The sequence below is a fragment of the Accipiter gentilis genome, chromosome 23, assembly GCF_929443795.1.
Source record: "Accipiter gentilis chromosome 23, bAccGen1.1, whole genome shotgun sequence".
Classification (NCBI taxonomy): Eukaryota; Metazoa; Chordata; class Aves; order Accipitriformes; family Accipitridae; genus Astur; species Astur gentilis.
The window spans coordinates 22,289,932-22,306,959 of NC_064902.1; the positions used below are offsets into that span (position 1 = coordinate 22,289,932).

Sequence of the window (17,028 nt, forward strand, 5' to 3'; positions counted from 1 at the left end):
ATCGGTGAATAAGTAAAAAAGCCCCACTTTTATTTTTTATTTTTCTAAGGATTTTCTGCTCAAAGCTTGATGCTCTACCAAAATGCTTTAGGCATGCCGAGGTGAATCCCAAAGGAGCGATCTCGGGTCTGAACCGCGGCAGCGTGCCGTGCTGCCCGGGTTAACGAGCGCTCGTAGGTCAGAGCCATCTGGGGGGTCTCTGCGTGGCAGAACAGGGATGTTCCCTCCCGCTGTAGCACTTGTACTGGTTAGAAAGCGGTAAAAAGTTGGGGATGGTGGGCAGGATGGTTTTTTTTTTTTCCAGGGGATATGTGGAAGGGGGGATCTGCCAGGCAGTGCAGTGTGTTCCCGGTGTCCCCGGCGGGTCCGGCAGCGTGGGGTGCGTGGGGTGTCTGTCCTTCCAGCCTTCGCCCCGCCTTTTGGTTGAGGGTGCTTAGCTGGCGTCCAAGGGGTAAAGGAGATTGTCATGGCAAAAATTAGTTATTTTCTCTCCAAACAGCGGCCTAGATCTTTTGTCCAAAATGGTCTTCTGTGAGCCCAGGTCGGTACGTGTGGGATGTTAAGCCATTTAAAAGAGACCGAGAAACAGAACCACCGATCCTGACACTTGGTATAGTTTATTAATCACAGGGTCATTTTTTTTCCTCACCTGGATTCTTCAGTTATTTTTGTTTTATTTTTATCACTGTAAGAACAGGTAACTGTCCAAGAGTATAGGCTCCTTCACGCAAATTCCAAGGACAAAAATGACACTGCAAAGCTGATTTACTCCCAGCAGAAGAATCTATCCTTCATCAGAGAGACAAAACTTCTGGAAAACATCAAACAAACTTCAGTAATGGGAGGAGAGAGTTTTAGCAAATAGGCATACGTTTGCTAGGTGTAAAGTTTCTTCTAGGGGAGGAAAAGAATTACCTTTGCTTTATAGAACGGGTGTGGAAGAGAGGACATCCAGGCTTAATGACAGCCTGATGCTGCTAGGAGAAAGAAGCATCTCGGGCAAGGGGCTTGCAACCCCTGCAGCACCTGGGAGAGTTGTCCACATTTTTGTTGTGCTTGCATTAAAATAAGTAGCTCCTTTCTTCTGTTCAATCTCCCTAAGTACCGCCACAAAGCTCGAGCAGCGGAAACATCCATTGCTTTATATAGTCTTACGAAATAAGGGATTTAAAACATTGTTAGGCGAGATTGCTGTGGTTTATTAATCAGATTTCAGCACTTTCTTTTGAATCGCTTAATGTAGTTTTTTCTTTTTTTTTTTTTTTTTTTTTTTCCTCCTCTGATAGCATTCTCTTACACAGGATCCATCAGTTCCTGTTTTGTTGGTCTTTCTTACACATATGGAGTGATTTAATAATTGAATATGTGCTTTGTTTTCAGTAATGTTGTGTTTACTTTATTGCAATGAATCCTACTTTAAAGAAATCATTGAGACATCATACAATTTAAAGTTACAAGTCTTCCTGTCTTTGATAGTCTGTCTCCAAGGGAATACATCCCAACAGGAATAAACAGAACTAGACGGAGTTGTGTTTACTAATCACCACCACCATTTAGAAACAAATATGAGTCACAGAGCACCACAGTGAATCCAACCCAAAGCACAATAAAAAATGAATCTATATAATTGCTAAGGAAATGAAGACTGAATAGAACTTAAAGGCAATTAAAGTCTTTATTTCCATTTTATTACTGAATAAATACTTCAGGATATTTTCATTTGCTTCACTTTTTGTTTGCTCACAGGGTCTGCTTGTTAATATGACTGGGATGGACGAGAACTCCTTAATTAACCTGTTTTTGTGGGCATCTCACAGTTACTATGAAATATGTACGCTGACAGCTATGTAACAATAGTAAAAATAGAAATGACACATTTGTAAGCACTGGTCAATTTAAAAATGTTCAAGAAATGCAGTTTTTGAATTATTGGACCAGGCTGCCCTGCAAATTGGAATTCAGTTCAGTTAATTGAATTCCCTGGATCTATGGCAATTTACATAAAATTATAATAAAAGCATGGTTACCTTATCAAAAGCTGCAGTTTCAGAATATTATACAAAAAAATGGAATAATATAATTTTTATTTTATAATCAGTGAATGCAGAAATATATAATTGACACACAAACAAAATTGAAACGTATTCCGCTCTCAGTTTCAAAGAATTTGGTATGCAGTAATCCCAGGCAACATGCTGTGAATCCTGTATGGATTGTATGGAAGCTAGGTGTTGGTCCCTTCGTCTGTCACTTTTGACGAGCTGAGTCCCAGTCCTCTCCTGTATCTCAAGTGAGTGGCTTTGGTTTGTTCCAGTATATATTGCATAAAGTAAATATTGCTTTTGTTGAAGCCCTGGAAGCGGTTTCCTTAAAACACTGGTGGTCCCCGATTCCACTGGCAACCTGGGAGTGGCGGAGCCGAGTCTGGGATCCGCGTCCTTGGGCATCCTCTGGATTGGGGATGAGAGTACTGCAGGTGTTCTCCGGATAATTCCTTTAGTGAATCCGCATCCTGACTTTTCCTTAACTAGTTCTCCCCATCTGTTTGATGTACGTGTTTATGTACATCCGCAAGTGGGTAAATTCAGTTGTTACAACTGCAGTACAGCGTTTTGTTCCTGGGGCTGTGTTGAGAAGGTTTAAGTGCAGCCTTTACTGATTCAAAAAGGACCGTGGGGAAAGAATCTGTTTACTTAAAAATAAATGTGGCAATTAAGTATTTGTTATGTTGACCTTACGCACTAGTGGATTTGATGCTTAAATAAAACATGCGTAAAACAATAAACCTGCAGTATATGGAGGAGAAGGGTATATCTATACAGCTGCCCTCACTGCAATAAAAAAAAAAAAAAAATCCTGAAAAAACATAATGATGTATGCAGGTATTTTTTATTGGTGTCTTCGAAGGGGGAGACTTCAAGAAGAGTCTGCTCCCCAACGATTAAAGCTGCGAAGAAAGTGCAGGTTTACGCGGAGGGGAGCGAGGTGATGCTTCGGGGGGTGCAGTCCCGTGCGCGGTTCAACGGGGCCGCGGGGCTGGCTCAGGCTTGTCAGCCTGCTGCGGCCACCCGGCGTCCGGTTTAATTACAGGGATTTCTATAATCATCCTTCAGCGGTGATAGGATTATAGCCCGCGCTGAAACCTGCGAGCGAGTACCTGTTTTGTTTTGCGCGGTTTACCCTGAATTTGAATGGGTTCAGAGCGGGATGCTGCTCCCTCCCGGGGTCCCGCCGGGATGCGGCTGCTCGTGGCGGAGGGCAGAGCACGGAGGAAGGCTCCCTGCCCGTCCCGAGTGGGGACACGGCCGTGGGGACTTGCGGGGAGCGTGGTCCGGCGTCTGGTTCGCTGTAACGTGTAAACCAAACCAGGGCTGGTTCGCTGCACGGAGCGGTTTTCCTTCCACGTCCGCCTGTGGACGGGGCTCTGCCAGCTGCGTTGGGTTTTCTGTTCTGCTGCTCTGCGCTGATTCAAGCTGCTGAGACAGAATCATCTGCTCAGAGCTCGACGGTCCCTTTGGCTTTTCTTTCAGAGGTACGTAATTGATTCATTTAAGCAAATCAGCCGTCCTTTAGACCAAACGTTTTCCGCAAAAGTTAAAGATCTTGTTGCGCAGGACAGCACTGCGTCGTCTCAGAGCCAAGCATCAATAAAACTCGTTATGAGCAAGCATGGTTCAGCCAGGTATATCGGGAACAAAAGCAGGACGAATTCTTTAGCGTAAGTAGAATTTTCCTGGCTGTCGCGTTCTCTACTAGAATATAGAAATTGTTGACAGAGCAGCTGTTCGCTGGAGCCATCGGGGTGGAGGGGTGGCGAAGTGCAGGGTGGGTGATGCCTTTCGCTAGGCTTTAAAACTTTTGGGGTTGTATTGTCAGCAATATTGATTTGTTTCATTTAAATGCTGAGAAGCGAGTTAAGAGAAGCATATGCTTTGCCCAGGAAGACTTTTCGCTCTGGTTTCTTGGAGTATTATGAAAGCGCAAATTGGAGATGCATGATAAATGGCTGAAACTTTTAAGCATTTGCTTTTCTTCCTACAAATACTTCTAGGTGCCTAGATAACCCTATACTTAATAAAATAAAGCAAGGAACTTTATACTCTGAGCAGCTTAAATTACTCACAAAGATGCATTAAGCTAATGCTGTGCTTACAGAAAGAGTTGGCATTGCACTTTTGCAGTACCCATCGATGGCTAAGAGCTGGGCCGTTCTCCTCCACCTACTTGACGCGTGCGCTGATGCCTACTTCAGCCTACTGACCCCTGCCTGGCCAAGAGCATGAGTCAGTACCTCTAATACTGACCTTATATTTGGGTACTGCTGCGGGTTTTGCAAGGCCGTACAATTTCTAAGCGGTGGTAGTGACATTTAAGATTGATCACAGCACGTATCTGGGTGGATGGATTTTCGGGGCCGTTGTGTGATGCTAGTAAATGTCCCTCTGCAGTTTCATGTGCTTTTCAACGCACTGGTTTAAATGCTCTGTCTCTGGACTTTGTTTTCTTCTGGCTAAAGCTCAAAGCCTCGGAGGGCTTTGAAGCCACGCTGAATTGGTCTTACCTGAGGGCCAGAGTAGTTGCACAAGTCGCATGAAATTCCGCGGTGCAGAAGGTACATAAAAACGAGCAGATAAGTCTGCTCCTGAATGGGCAGTACGTCTCAAAGCAGAGAAGACCACAGGTTGTGAAGCGTGGAAATGTCTCGCTAGTAACGACAGAGTGTATTCTCATTAGATGTGGCTGAGGAGAACCACACAGGGAGAAAAAAGCAGCAGTGTCTGGTTACCTGCGTGCTACAGATATTCCTGGAGCCAAGGAGTCCGAGGGGATAGAATAAGGAAAATGTAACATAGAGCAAGCAGAGATGGTGAAGTATCGGTGCAGTATTAGGTATGTACCCGAGGGAATTGGCATCCTACCCTGCGAAGGTACACCGGGGTTTTATTATGAAGCTTTCTGCTTTCACAGAAAATGGTAAGTCTGAATTAAGCATGTGCAATGAGTATGTTTAAGGTTTGTTGTTTTCAGCATTTTTTTCCTAATTGGAAGAAGAACTTGCCCTCATTTCAGAATAAAAGGCATCCCCAATGAGCACCGGTGAAAGGGCTGATGTGAATATTATGATGATAATTTATTTTCTTAGGAATGTTGTAATTTCAGCATTTCTAGAATGATTATAAGCAGATGCAGGAAAGAACGGGGTACTGCTTCAGCATGCATCGCATTAGCAAAACCCAGTGTACTTAGTAACATGTCACACTTCTGCAAATATATACATTTTCCTTTAAAAGCATAAGTAAACAAACCAACACACACTGAGGCTTTGCTTTTACAAGACCAAAGCTTCTACATTGAGTTTATCTTGTTGCTGAAACTTGACCGCATTGCCAAACTTTCCTAGCACAATTAAGCAAAACTTTACCATATAGAGTGAATTCTCTAAATAATATTTTTATGCTTGTCACTTACCTCGCTTTTACTTTAAACAGAGGAATGGAGTTGATTTTGATGCTAGAATGAGCTATGGGCTAATCTTCACCATTTCTGGTTTGCATTAAAGAACAAAAATACTGAGTACTAGTAGCCTTGCGCTGTTATTTATGGAGGAAAAATTTGAAATATGTTTGAAAACCCTGATAAAAAAAGCGGTTGCAATCCCCTGGCAAAACACAGTCCAGCTTAATTAAAAGCAAAAGTTGAATTATTAGAAAATGTTCCCCATACCGGGCGTGCGGTAGCTAACAACACAGTTCCTAGCAAACCACCATGTACCAAGGCATTCGAAAGCAAAGGGGTTGTGTTGGGTCTGCAATGGCTTAGAAGCGTGCAAGAGAGAAAACGGGGAATCTGGAGAGAAAATCGGTGAGAGCTGTTCTGCTGAGCCACAATAGCGCATCCGCTATCAGCGCGGTACGATCGAGCGGAGGAGTGGCTCGACTGGTCTTATAAAGAGCGATATATCAAGTTAGGAAAAGTATGGAAACGTGCGGGGTGTCAGGTAAGCAGGTAGCTCCTGCCCAAAGCTGGGAAGAGCACTTCCAGGCTCAGAGAGCAGTGAATGCTCCAGCATTTATTTCGGAAAGCTCCGAGACGGTCCTCGAGCGGCCGATCGTGCATCTCGCAGGGCACCTGTAGTGCGGTTCCCAGTGCTGCTGTCCTCCTCTCTTACAGGCATAGCAACTGAAAGGAGAGAGATTTGGATAGGAGCACCCAGCAGGTGGAATAAAATGTAAAATTATCTGCTTTACAGTCAAAAGTATGCTGTAAAAATTATCTGATGAAAGGTTTCTTTAAAGATTGCATAAAGTAATCCCTGGTATTCTTAAGCTACTGAGGAACATAACACTATTTTCTATATGCTTTAAATGCTTTATTGCACGTAATTTGAGTCCCTTTAGTGCTGAGAGCGATAGATACCATTTCAGATTTTCTCTGCTTTAGTTTTGGTAATGTCATTTCTGATTAAACTTATATGTTATAGTATATTGAACCATGAAATAGTTAAATTTTTTATGAGCTCAATGAAAATCCTATTGCTTTGGGGTTTTAAAGTATCAATAGCCTAGCTGAACAAGTCAGACCTAATTAAGAGAAAGCACTGATGCAAGATCTGCCCTTTTTTACTGCATTCTTTCCGTCTCAAAAACGTACATCCATTTTAAAGCAAAGTAATACTTCCAGCTAGCCAGGCTCTGTTATGCAGAGTATAGCGATGACAGGGATCTTTGATTTCTTTAAGCTGTTAATTCCTTAGCTGCAATTTTATGTATTGACTTCAGCAACATCATACATTTGGCTTTGAACCAATGAATCAGAAGATTTTTTGAATGTTCAGCTCAATACTGCTTAGTTAATAGTTCCAATGGTGCACCAGACAGTTTTATTGTACGGTAGGAGGCGAGCTATAAATCACAGGTAAGACCTGCCTGTATTTATTGCACAGAAAGCCTTTGTTAGAGATCTGTTTTACGACAATTAAAAGGTACATATTCTCAAGGAACCTATAAAGTAGTTTTGCTCATAAAGCAAAGGGCTGCACCAGTATCAGCTTGGTTTTGAGTAAGGAAAACCAGTGATTTAACGTTAGAGGAAAGCATCAGAAGGATACCAAAGAAATAAAGTATATCTTATGGCAAGATATAAAAAGCAGTGGTGTAGATTTTAAAGGAGATGGCAGAATTTACAGAAGCTGATTATCCCAGGCAGTTGGCAAATGGACTAAAGAAGACAAATTTAAGACTTTCCAGAAGGAAACCCTATATCAGGGGATAGAAATTCAACTGCTCTGCAATGAAAATGTAAATAAGGCAATAGACGTCCAAGAGGACTGTGGTCAAATGAAACGCAGAGAAACAGCTTCACGCTGAGGAGAGTGGATGTGTTGTACGTGGAAAAATATCAAGTATAAGACCACTGGGAGGAATTTGGGAACAGCTGTCACATGCATTGGTAAGTTACTGTATAAACGATTATGAAACTTGAATAGTTTATAGTGAGAAGAGATGTTTAAAAGGTAATTGCCTTTAGGTACTTTCTGATGCCTAAACATGTTAAAAAAATCTGCATAAGCTAAAAAATATAATAAAAAGCAGACCCTGTAGTTTTCTAGTAAGTGGTAATATTTACCCTAGAGGTGTGCTAGGATTTGGCTGTTGAAATGCAGGATCTTTGCTATTTTCTGTGCAGGCGTTTGCTTGGTAGATGTCAGTAAGTGAGAAGAAATTATGTAAGCAAAGTACACAATCAAAGCACGGCAACTTATCCTGGTGAGTATGAGGGAGGTGTAGAGTCCTCCTAATAGACAAGGACATTTTTGTGCATGGGTGATCACTACACAAATATGAGTAAACGTGTTTAGTGCTTTAGTCTCCCAGCTGAAAGAATCAGAGTCCGAGTAATGTGTCTAAGAGTTGCAGGCAGTTAGTAAAACGTGTTTGGCTGCTGAATGCACGGTTCGTACTGAGCAAGGTTACTAATTAGCCATAGTAATGAGAAAACTATTCCCCTTCAACTCTTCTGGAAATGCAGGCGTGTCGAAGTGTTCAGTTGTTTGTCTTGGCTCTTGATGTGTTTATCGCAAAGGGAAGGTGCAATGCCCAAGAGATGCTGGACAGGCGCCTTCTTTGCCCTATTCCCTGTAGGGAAACCTACTCTGTTGTTGTTTTAACCTTTTTCAAAAGGAAACATCTGGTCTGCCAAGCTTGTAGAGTACCAAAAAAATCAAAACAAACACCATATATTATAGCTAAAATCATACAAGCAAGGGGAAAAGCAAGTTGTTATTAAAAGTAACGAAACTATATGAGATACTACTCAACAAATACGTTTGAGTGGATGTGCCATGATGCATTTGTGATAACAGATGTTATAAAATTACTTTGGGTTTGTGCAGTTTTCATCTTTATGGATTATTGTGTGAAATGTGTGATGAAACTAAAGCACCAGCCTAGATTTTCTATCAGGATCTTAGATTCAAGACTATCCAATATTGCTATCTTATAAGTTGTCCACAGGATAGAGTTGGTGTCCTACTACATAAAATCTACAGAGTTTCCTGAATTCTTTGCCCCAGTAAAACCAAGCAGCTGCAGTTAATAAAAAGCTATCGGTTGTCCCACAACTGTCTGGGAGTGTTCGTTCACCAGCGGAGGGAAATGACATTGAAGGGAAGACGACAGGATATTTGCTGAGTTGTGCAAAATCAGCAATGTTGCCCTGCACTAATGCTGGAAATATTGCAGGGCTTTCTCATTTGTGCAAGGCGTTGTCTTTAGGAAGAGCATGGCACAAATAAAAGTCAAACTATAAAGCATTCGCTATTAAGCTACAGTAATATTTTTTGATATGTTAAAAAAAAATAATCGAAATTGCTGTGAACTGTGGAATTCAGGCAGTAGTGGTTTCAAAAACATGTTGCAAGTGTAGTGTGTATATTTAAACATGCAGTTTCATTTATCTTCTTAACTTGACAAATGCACTAATTTACGCACAAAGCCTCTACTCTTAGCTAAAAAGAGGGGAGATGTGGCTTGCGTAATTGTCATGACACTTTCGTGATGCTGAGTTTATTTGTTACAGCCCTTAAACTGTGAAGTTTGAGATTTGGTCCAATCTTCCTCAAAATGAAGGTTCAGTTTCTAATAAAGATTATTTGAATTTTTTTCAAAACTGAACTTAGAAAAAATTAATAAATTTGTGTTACAGAGCAAAAGGCTCCACACCGTGTTAGCTCTCCCATGGAAAGGCATTAGGCACAGCTCTGAGGTTTTATGCAGCTAAAAGTTCAGTTAATGGGCACCAGTTTCAAATACAACATCTTTTATACCTTAGATACTGGGTTCACCTCTCACTGATTTTATAAATAATTCTAGAAGTATTTCTGTAACTTTCGCAAGTGGGGCATGAGAACCTAATCAGGTTAGATGGCTGGTGAACTTCCCCATGTATAAATTATGGAGCTGAGGAGATTTGATGAAGTTGTGTATCTTTAGCTGTCTCTGTGTGCGTGTATTCTCCATCTGCTCTCAGGAGAGGGATGATAGAGGGTCATTAAACCATAATGGTATTTACTGGAGTGGAAGCATCAGAGACAGCCGGGTGACCACATCCCAGATTGAAGAAACAGGAAATAATTTAAACTCTCTTCAGAGGCTGGAAAAGGGTAAACACCACGTGAAGCAGCAGATAATGTAGGGGTATGCTGTAGCTCTCAAACACAACCTGGGGAAAGAAAATAGCTAGGGGCCCACAGAAATAAAGAAAACTGGGGTGACACTGTAAAAGTAATTCCTCCTTTGAGTCCTTCCAGCTTCTTCTGGATGAGCAAAAAACACAGATAGGCTGCTGTTCCCCAGGGGAGAAATCAACAGTTGGTTTATGAAAGTTGGTGTTCTAGCCTGTACTATTTAAAATGAAAATACGCTATCTGGCTGTATCTTAGTAGCCTAAAACCTCCTGATCATACTAAATATCTTTTTCCTCGTATCAAATTGAGGTAGCATTTTAAAGTTAAAGATCCATACGTGAGGGTTAACAAGGTTTTTGCATTTAAATGTCAATTGATTTAGAATATCTTTTAACCTTACGTCAATACTAGGGTTTAGTGTAATTCTCCCACAAGAAATCTCCAGAGAGATCTCTGTGCTTGATATTAGAGTACAGCTTACTTTCAGCCTATTATTCCCCTAAATGCTGTTTCTTTCCACACATTGCCTAGCCATTACATGTGCCCAGCTATGTGTAAGCATAATCACACGGTCTTTTTCATTACAAAATGACATATGTAACATCACTATCTGAGCAGCAGCTAGGACTTCAGAAAGTGTCTGTCTGTGAAGGCTTTTTCCTCTGCTTCTCCTCTGGCACTACAACCAAAAACCTGTCTTTCGTACCGGTGCGTACCGAATTATAATGGTCTGTCCCTAGGCTGAGATTAGTGATTTTAGATGAGCATCGTGATAGACCTTCAATGGGCTGCTATGTGTCCATCCTCTGAAAAATCAATCTCTTGAAAAGTATATCAAGGTAAATTCTCCAAATGACTATGGACTAAATTTGGCCCAGCTTAACTGTGGGTTTTTTATTAGCTATGACCAATCTTGGAGACGCATGAAAAATCCATCCTGCCTAGGGATGGGTGAAAGCGTTACGCTCAATTTCAAATCTGAGCGGCTTGCAAGAAGGTCTCCTGCTGCAGGCAGGCTTGGGTGAGCAAGAACCAAGAGAAGCCGGGAAAGAAAAAGTAATTTAAGGAGCTTTTTGTTTCTTAAAAGAGGTGATGGCTGCAGTGAAACACACTGAAAAAGTAAGTGCGGTTGTGAAGGCTGTGTGAGGGATGTGTTGTAGAGCTGTGGAAGTTCTCTGATAAATTGTCTTGAACACCTAAGTTTGACCACTTCTGTTGCACTCCGCTCACTAATCCATCACTTATACTGCTGCCTCCCATGTCCCAAGCCTGTGAAAGCTGGAAACATCTTTTTTTTATTATACTAGAAACAAAAAATCCTTTCCTCCAAATATACCTATCATATTTCTTAAAAATGAATCAACAGTGTGAAAAGTAAATAAGCCAACTGTCTTAGTTGGAGACACAGAAAAAATATTTGGTCTTAAAATCCTCTCTGGTTTGAAGTATAATTTCTTACATTCCAACATGGCTAAAGATATAAATTTAATGAATTAAGTTTTTCATCAATTTGTTGAGTTATTCGCACCTGCGTGTAGGTTTTCCGTTTCCCAGGATGTCAAATTTAACACGCTGCGTTGTATTACAGCAGCTCGATATCATGTAAATGCTATATATTAGCTCTTTCCTTTCTCCAAAGTTTTGTACAGTACAATAAAATGGTTGGAGGTTGAATCTGAGAGATGCAATAAGTAGATTTCCCATTTGCATTTAATCCGTTCAGCTGAAATTGTTGCTGGCGAGGCGTTGCTGTGCGGTGGTTCAGGAGCAGGCTGGTGTAGCATGGCAGCGTACCTTGGAGGTGCCACCGTCCCACGGCTGGCTGCCAAATCACCGTACCCTGGGGGCGGTCCGCAGGAGTTCACACTACAGAAAGTTGTCTTTGCAACTAGAAGAAACGTGCAAGAAGAAGAGAGAAATGTGTCTGGAGAGCCCATAAACCCCCATTTTGTGAGTTTTGCGTTCCTAATTCTGATACTTTTAAAAACCGTCTAGTCTTTTGTATGGTCGCTCTGTCCTCAGGCTTGCTGCAGTATGTGTATAGACTTACTGGAGGGGTTAGGAAAGAAAGCTTGAAAGTGGAAATGCCACATCCCCGCTTAAAAGTGGAAATGCAAAACTCTGGTTTTATGTTGCTTTCATTCTGGAGCAGAAATTTTATTCTCCTTGGCATTGGGGGTTTTTGTGAGCTGGCCGGGCACTGCTAGGAGGACACATCTGATAGCCCCCAATAAAAGGCTTGCCTTTCTGTTGCAGCTTTGCATATTTCATTGCTGCAAGGCACAGCTCTGGGAAAGACATTCATTTTTCTTCCCCACTGTCACAGTACGATGACAGCACCTACTAGAAAAGGGAAAGAATTAAGTAGTTTTTCAGAGTTCTCCAAACAGAGGTATTTTCCATGTTGGAACTTAAAGAAGGGTGATTCTTAAACATGGACGACGGTGTACTTGGCTCGACCATCCAAAACGCTTTGGTGTGGCGTGGAGAGCCTGGCGCTGAGCGAAGGAGTGCCAGGTGAGACGGCGGCAGAGCTGGAGGGAGGAGAGCCTCAGACTCATGCGGCTAAAAGTCTCCTTATTTTGAGTGGGTTTGAATTCTCCTTTGCTCCCAATTCATTTAGCAGATGTCAGCTGAGGCTTTGTGCTAACGTGACCTGGTTTTCCGCTGAACGCATTGGCAGTACGACATCTCGGAGACAAGTCCTTGACAGGAGGACCTGCTTCGCTCTTTGGACTCAAAGGCTCTGCTCCAAGGACGTGCTTGTTCTGCAAGACTTTTCTAGCAGTACACGAGAGGTTGATAAAACGGGGTTTGTGAAAAAGCTTGTGGAGCATATAGAGTTTGGGGAGGCTCTGGTGCTTTCCTCACCACTGCTCTAAAGGACTGTGCGTAGGTTGAGTGCTGAGTATGAGTCTGTTTGCAAAGAGAAACGAAATCTTAGTGAGCTGTTTGGACTCCAGTTTTCAGTTGTGTTCTGCAAAGTTAATTTATGGAGGTTTTTTAAAAATCTAGAAAATATTTAGCCTCATTTTCTATGCCTGTACATGCACCTCCCACTCCCCAGGTTGCCAGGAGATGCCTTTCTAATCACGTTTGTCACTAACAAATGTGCTTCTCTTTCAGAAAATGAAATCGGCAGAATTGACTTTCTGTCTATGAGGTTTGAGGGCATGTTTCGGGCAGGAAACGGGTCAATACTCAAAATATTACAGTGAAATAATTTGAGGATGTGATTTTTCGGGGGTGCGTGTATTCCTTGGTTCAGAAGAAAGTTGTTTCCCTATTGATTAGCTCTGTCTCGTGTTGCTATTCTGCACGTACAAGGTGACAACTTTTATTCTTTAAAGCCTGTCAATTTTGTGAATATTTTCCACTTTGTATGTGGCAAAGCTAATCAATATGATAATTTGAATTCCCAGTCAAGGGTGAAATTCTTATCATTTATCATATTTAAGTTCATTCCACAGAAATGTAGGCCAAAGGAAAACACCAGGGAGAGAAGTGTTGTGATAGCTTGCGTGGCTCATACCGGCTTGTCCCAGCTAGAAAGTGATTTGTCCCTGCAAGGAAAGCGTACTTTGTCCGGGAATTTGGCTTGCTAGGGTTACTAATAAGCACACATTACTGGTACTTAAAGATGAGCTTAGAGGATGGGTCTGGCTCTCTTATTTATTTTATAAGAGCACAACACCTACTGTTTTTGTTGTCATCCAGTACGTTGAAATACCCCTGCATTGATGGGAAGCATCGCTATCTGTCTCTCCCTCTGTGCAAGCGTACGTGGATGTTTGATATCACCGCGAATTCAGTTCCTCTGTCCGTCTGAAACGTGCGTTCGGGCCTCGGTTCCGCACCGTGCTTCGGTCCCCGCGTGGACCGCGGGGGCTGGCGGCTCTGCGGCCGTCGGGAAGAGCCGCAGGTCTCGCCAGCAGCATCTTCGTGATGGGGTGGCTCAGGGACCGTCGCTCCAGACCGTGGTCGCAATCAGGAGATGCTGTTTATGAACTCCCGTCCAACACTCCCAGACTCTTGTTGCAAAATCAGCTCATGGGACAGTCCTGGAGGAACACGGCAGGTTATTAAGAATTGCTAACGGTAGTCCTGTGCATTAGAAGTCACGGATTATGTTGGAGACCTGCGGTTCCCCTCGTTAGAGATGGGACGGATCGGCCAGTCCTGTCTCTCCCTGTGGAGCTGAAACCGGCAGCGTGCGGAGGTCAGCACACCAGCTCCTAAGCCAAAGCATTGCTTATCACAGACTGCAAAATATCTGCAGCGTTGCTTCCAGGCAAAAGAAAATTTTCCTGGTGAAGTTTTTGCAGTAAATTTTCAAAGTAGGTCAGGAGTCGTGGAAGTTGCCTCAATTTTTAAGTACATTTAAATTGTCTCCTGCGTGGTTTTTTTAATAGTTTCTCTGAACTTTCTAGTTAGCTGAATGAACATTTCTCTGAAGGAAAATGTGGAAACAACTAATGGTCATGTCTTCGTAATTATAAAAAGCGATAGTTTCACATCTGAGTTTAAAAGCAGACAGAGCTCTCTAGAATTAATTGATCTTTGTATAGAATTTAATATTCTTAAAACCCTAAAAGTCTGAGGGCTGCTGGGCTTGAGAACCTCTGCAGAGCTGAGCAGACAGAAGGAACAGACAGATAAACTAAGGGATATTTAAAACTAGTAACTTTGTAGACTAAAATTAAACATTTTTATATCTCCAAACTTAAAACAATTCTGTCTTGTGATTAGCACTCAATAGCAGTGCCTGCTGTGCCTTTACTGTGATTTTCTTTCTCATGCGTAGCGATTGTAAAAAAAAAAAAAAAAAAAAAAAAAAAAAAAAAAAAAAAAAAAAAAAAAAAAAAAAGTAAAAGGAAGAAATAGGATTTTCCCTGCTGCGTTTGTAACTATCAGCTTTGCCTTCTGTCTCGTGCTTTCAGGGAAGCCACAGCTTCCTTGCGCTCCTCCTGCCACTGTAGAGGCTGAAATCAGCATATGTGCATTGCTTATAGCAGCTCCAAGAAGTGCCCAAGCCACATCTCGGTTTATCTCCTGAGCGTCTGACTCGAGTAACGCCACTGAGCGAGTTCTCGTACAAGTATCACTTTGAAATAGTTATCTTTCTCCTGTTTTATCTATAACTTCTAGCTCACTTTGGGTATTTCATGGAGTTCCCCTTGATAACGTGGCAGTTGTAAAATACTGGGGAATGTAATGGTTGTGCCTGTAGCTGCTGCCTTAATTAAAAATAAATAAGGACTTCTTGTTAAATGTTGGCTAAGGTTTATAACGCGTATAGTTCTTTGTCAATGGGTATCCTATAGGTAGAACTAATTTAACTGATAAATTCTATGATGCAAATATTTACCACATTACAGTATTTCTTCCATCCAGTGCCGTTTCTATTATTTCCACTATGGTCTTCTCCAATGCCCATTGGAGCTAATAGGCTTCTATTAGCATCAACGACCTGTAAGTCAGGCTGTAAAATGGGCTATTTCAGCTCACTGGTTATAGCTACTAGTCATTGTTTTAACTGTCCTAACAGGAGATAAATTAACACACTATTGTTGTAACTTAAATTGTAGAATTTAAGTTTTACTACATGCAGTAAATCCTTACCTACCTCTTCAAAAGATCGCTTTAATTATAGGGCAAGGGAGAACCCTAATATAATCTGGGTCTGTCCTCCTTGTTCACAGCTGGAGTCTCAAACCACCCCTCAGGTCTGGCTCTCCTGCTTTTTGAGAGTTTCCTACCAGCTGTAGGGTGGCTTTGCCTCTGGTGCCGTGGCTTCAGCGCCTGCTCACGCTCCTCTTCCCCCCCCCCCCCCCCCTATGTATTTTGATCTTGGTGCCTGCTTTCTTCTCTTCTCCCAGGTTTCTCTCCTACCAGACTGCACGTCCGCCTCATGTCCTTATTTCTGCCTGCCAGCAGATTTGTCCTTGGGAGAGTTTCCTTCCCCAAGTCCCCTGGCAGCCCCCAGAACACCCCACCGTGGTGGGTGGCTTCTCCCCTCCTGGTGGCGGAGGGACGGCTCACCGCCGAGCCTTGCCAGCGGGATGTGCAGCGCTGCCAGGGGTCTAACGCCAGGCTGACAAGGACACAGGTAAAGCCATGCATTGGGACTGCTCTCCATCCCGTGCTGGAAAACCAAAAAAAGATCCACCTGCTGTTAAATAACCTGACTTCGTATCCTGTTTTCAGTCCTGGCTTTATGATAATGATTTAGAAAAGGCTAAACGGGAAAAGCCTCAAACAGCAGTAGAGCTGTTAGGGATCTGTGTCTTCCTTTGGAGTGATTATGGGAAACGACAAAGATGACAATTTTGGCATGATCAGATTCCTAACTTCAAACCTATGAAGCTGAAAGCAGATGATATTTTTGCTCAGACATGTTTTTCATCCTTTTCTCAGTCTGAATTTTCTAACTCCATATTCTTTGTTTCCTGGTTTTGGACTCTATTTTATCTTAAATTCAAGATAGTACAATTTTTTTAAAAATAAGTTGTCCCAGAAACTTATTGTCTAGAAATGCCTAGAAATCACTAAAAAGTTTTGCCAAATATTGAATGTATTAAATTTGAGTTGATAGCTCCATCTATGCAAAATGAAAAGTGGAAAATATTGACTACGGCTGGAAATGAGTTGCACATAAAGATAAGATGCAGATGAAAGTTGGAAAGCTGACAATTAGCACTCTAGGAGACATTAAAATGGTGTTTAATAAGCAGTAAAAGGGAATGTTTTGACACAGCACTAGGATGCATGGCTGATATGATTCAGTAAATAGTTCGGCCTGTCTGCAAGCTGGCAAGAGATGAACTCCTGCTACTTCTTTGGAGAACAGGCTGAATTCAGTGTGAACTCCTATTTCTTCATTCTTTCCCATCCATGCAGGGTGGGAGAAGAATCTGCTCTTCAGGGAGGGGCTAAAAAGGGAGAAACCTTTGAAAACCTGTACTCTGCAATAGCTTCAGTGTCAGAGTATAGCGTGTGCATCGAGACCTGCCCTCATGTCCCTCCCGGCTCCTTTCCTTTCCTCCTGTGCCCTCCCGGTGCTGCTGTGTTCTCGCACTGGGTAACGAGCAGAATTGCTTCAGGCAGCTCCTCCTGGGCCACGGCTGTGACCTGGGAAGGGAGAGAAGCTTCCCAGAGGCAGCGGGACCACGCTCTGCTCCTTACAGCCGCCGTCCCCAGGTCTTCCACTTGCGGGAGTGGAGGGTAGGCAGAGCCCTAAGCCGGGGATAAGAGGAAAACACATTTCTGTTCACACATTTTGAAGCTGTTATACATAAATCAATGCTGCAGTCAAGTTTGCAAACCTTATTTCCTTTCATCTG

General features: G+C 42.4%; 1 protein-coding gene across 7 annotated transcripts in view; it reads left to right on the plus strand.

Annotated features, from left to right (window-relative positions):
- The window catches only part of LOC126049544 (contactin-4), a 346,808-nt gene that overhangs the window by 145,461 nt on the left and 184,319 nt on the right, over positions 1–17,028 (plus strand). Inside the window, exon 1 of one of the 7 annotated variants that reach the window (XM_049826062.1) lies at positions 4,897–4,974. The exons of 5 other annotated variants lie outside the window; for them this stretch is intronic. The gene's annotated coding sequence lies outside the window, so the exon portion shown is untranslated. Of the gene's footprint in view, positions 1–4,896; positions 4,975–7,383; positions 7,450–17,028 lie in introns of those variants that run through there. One more of the 7 variants, XM_049826061.1, reaches the window with a different exon arrangement.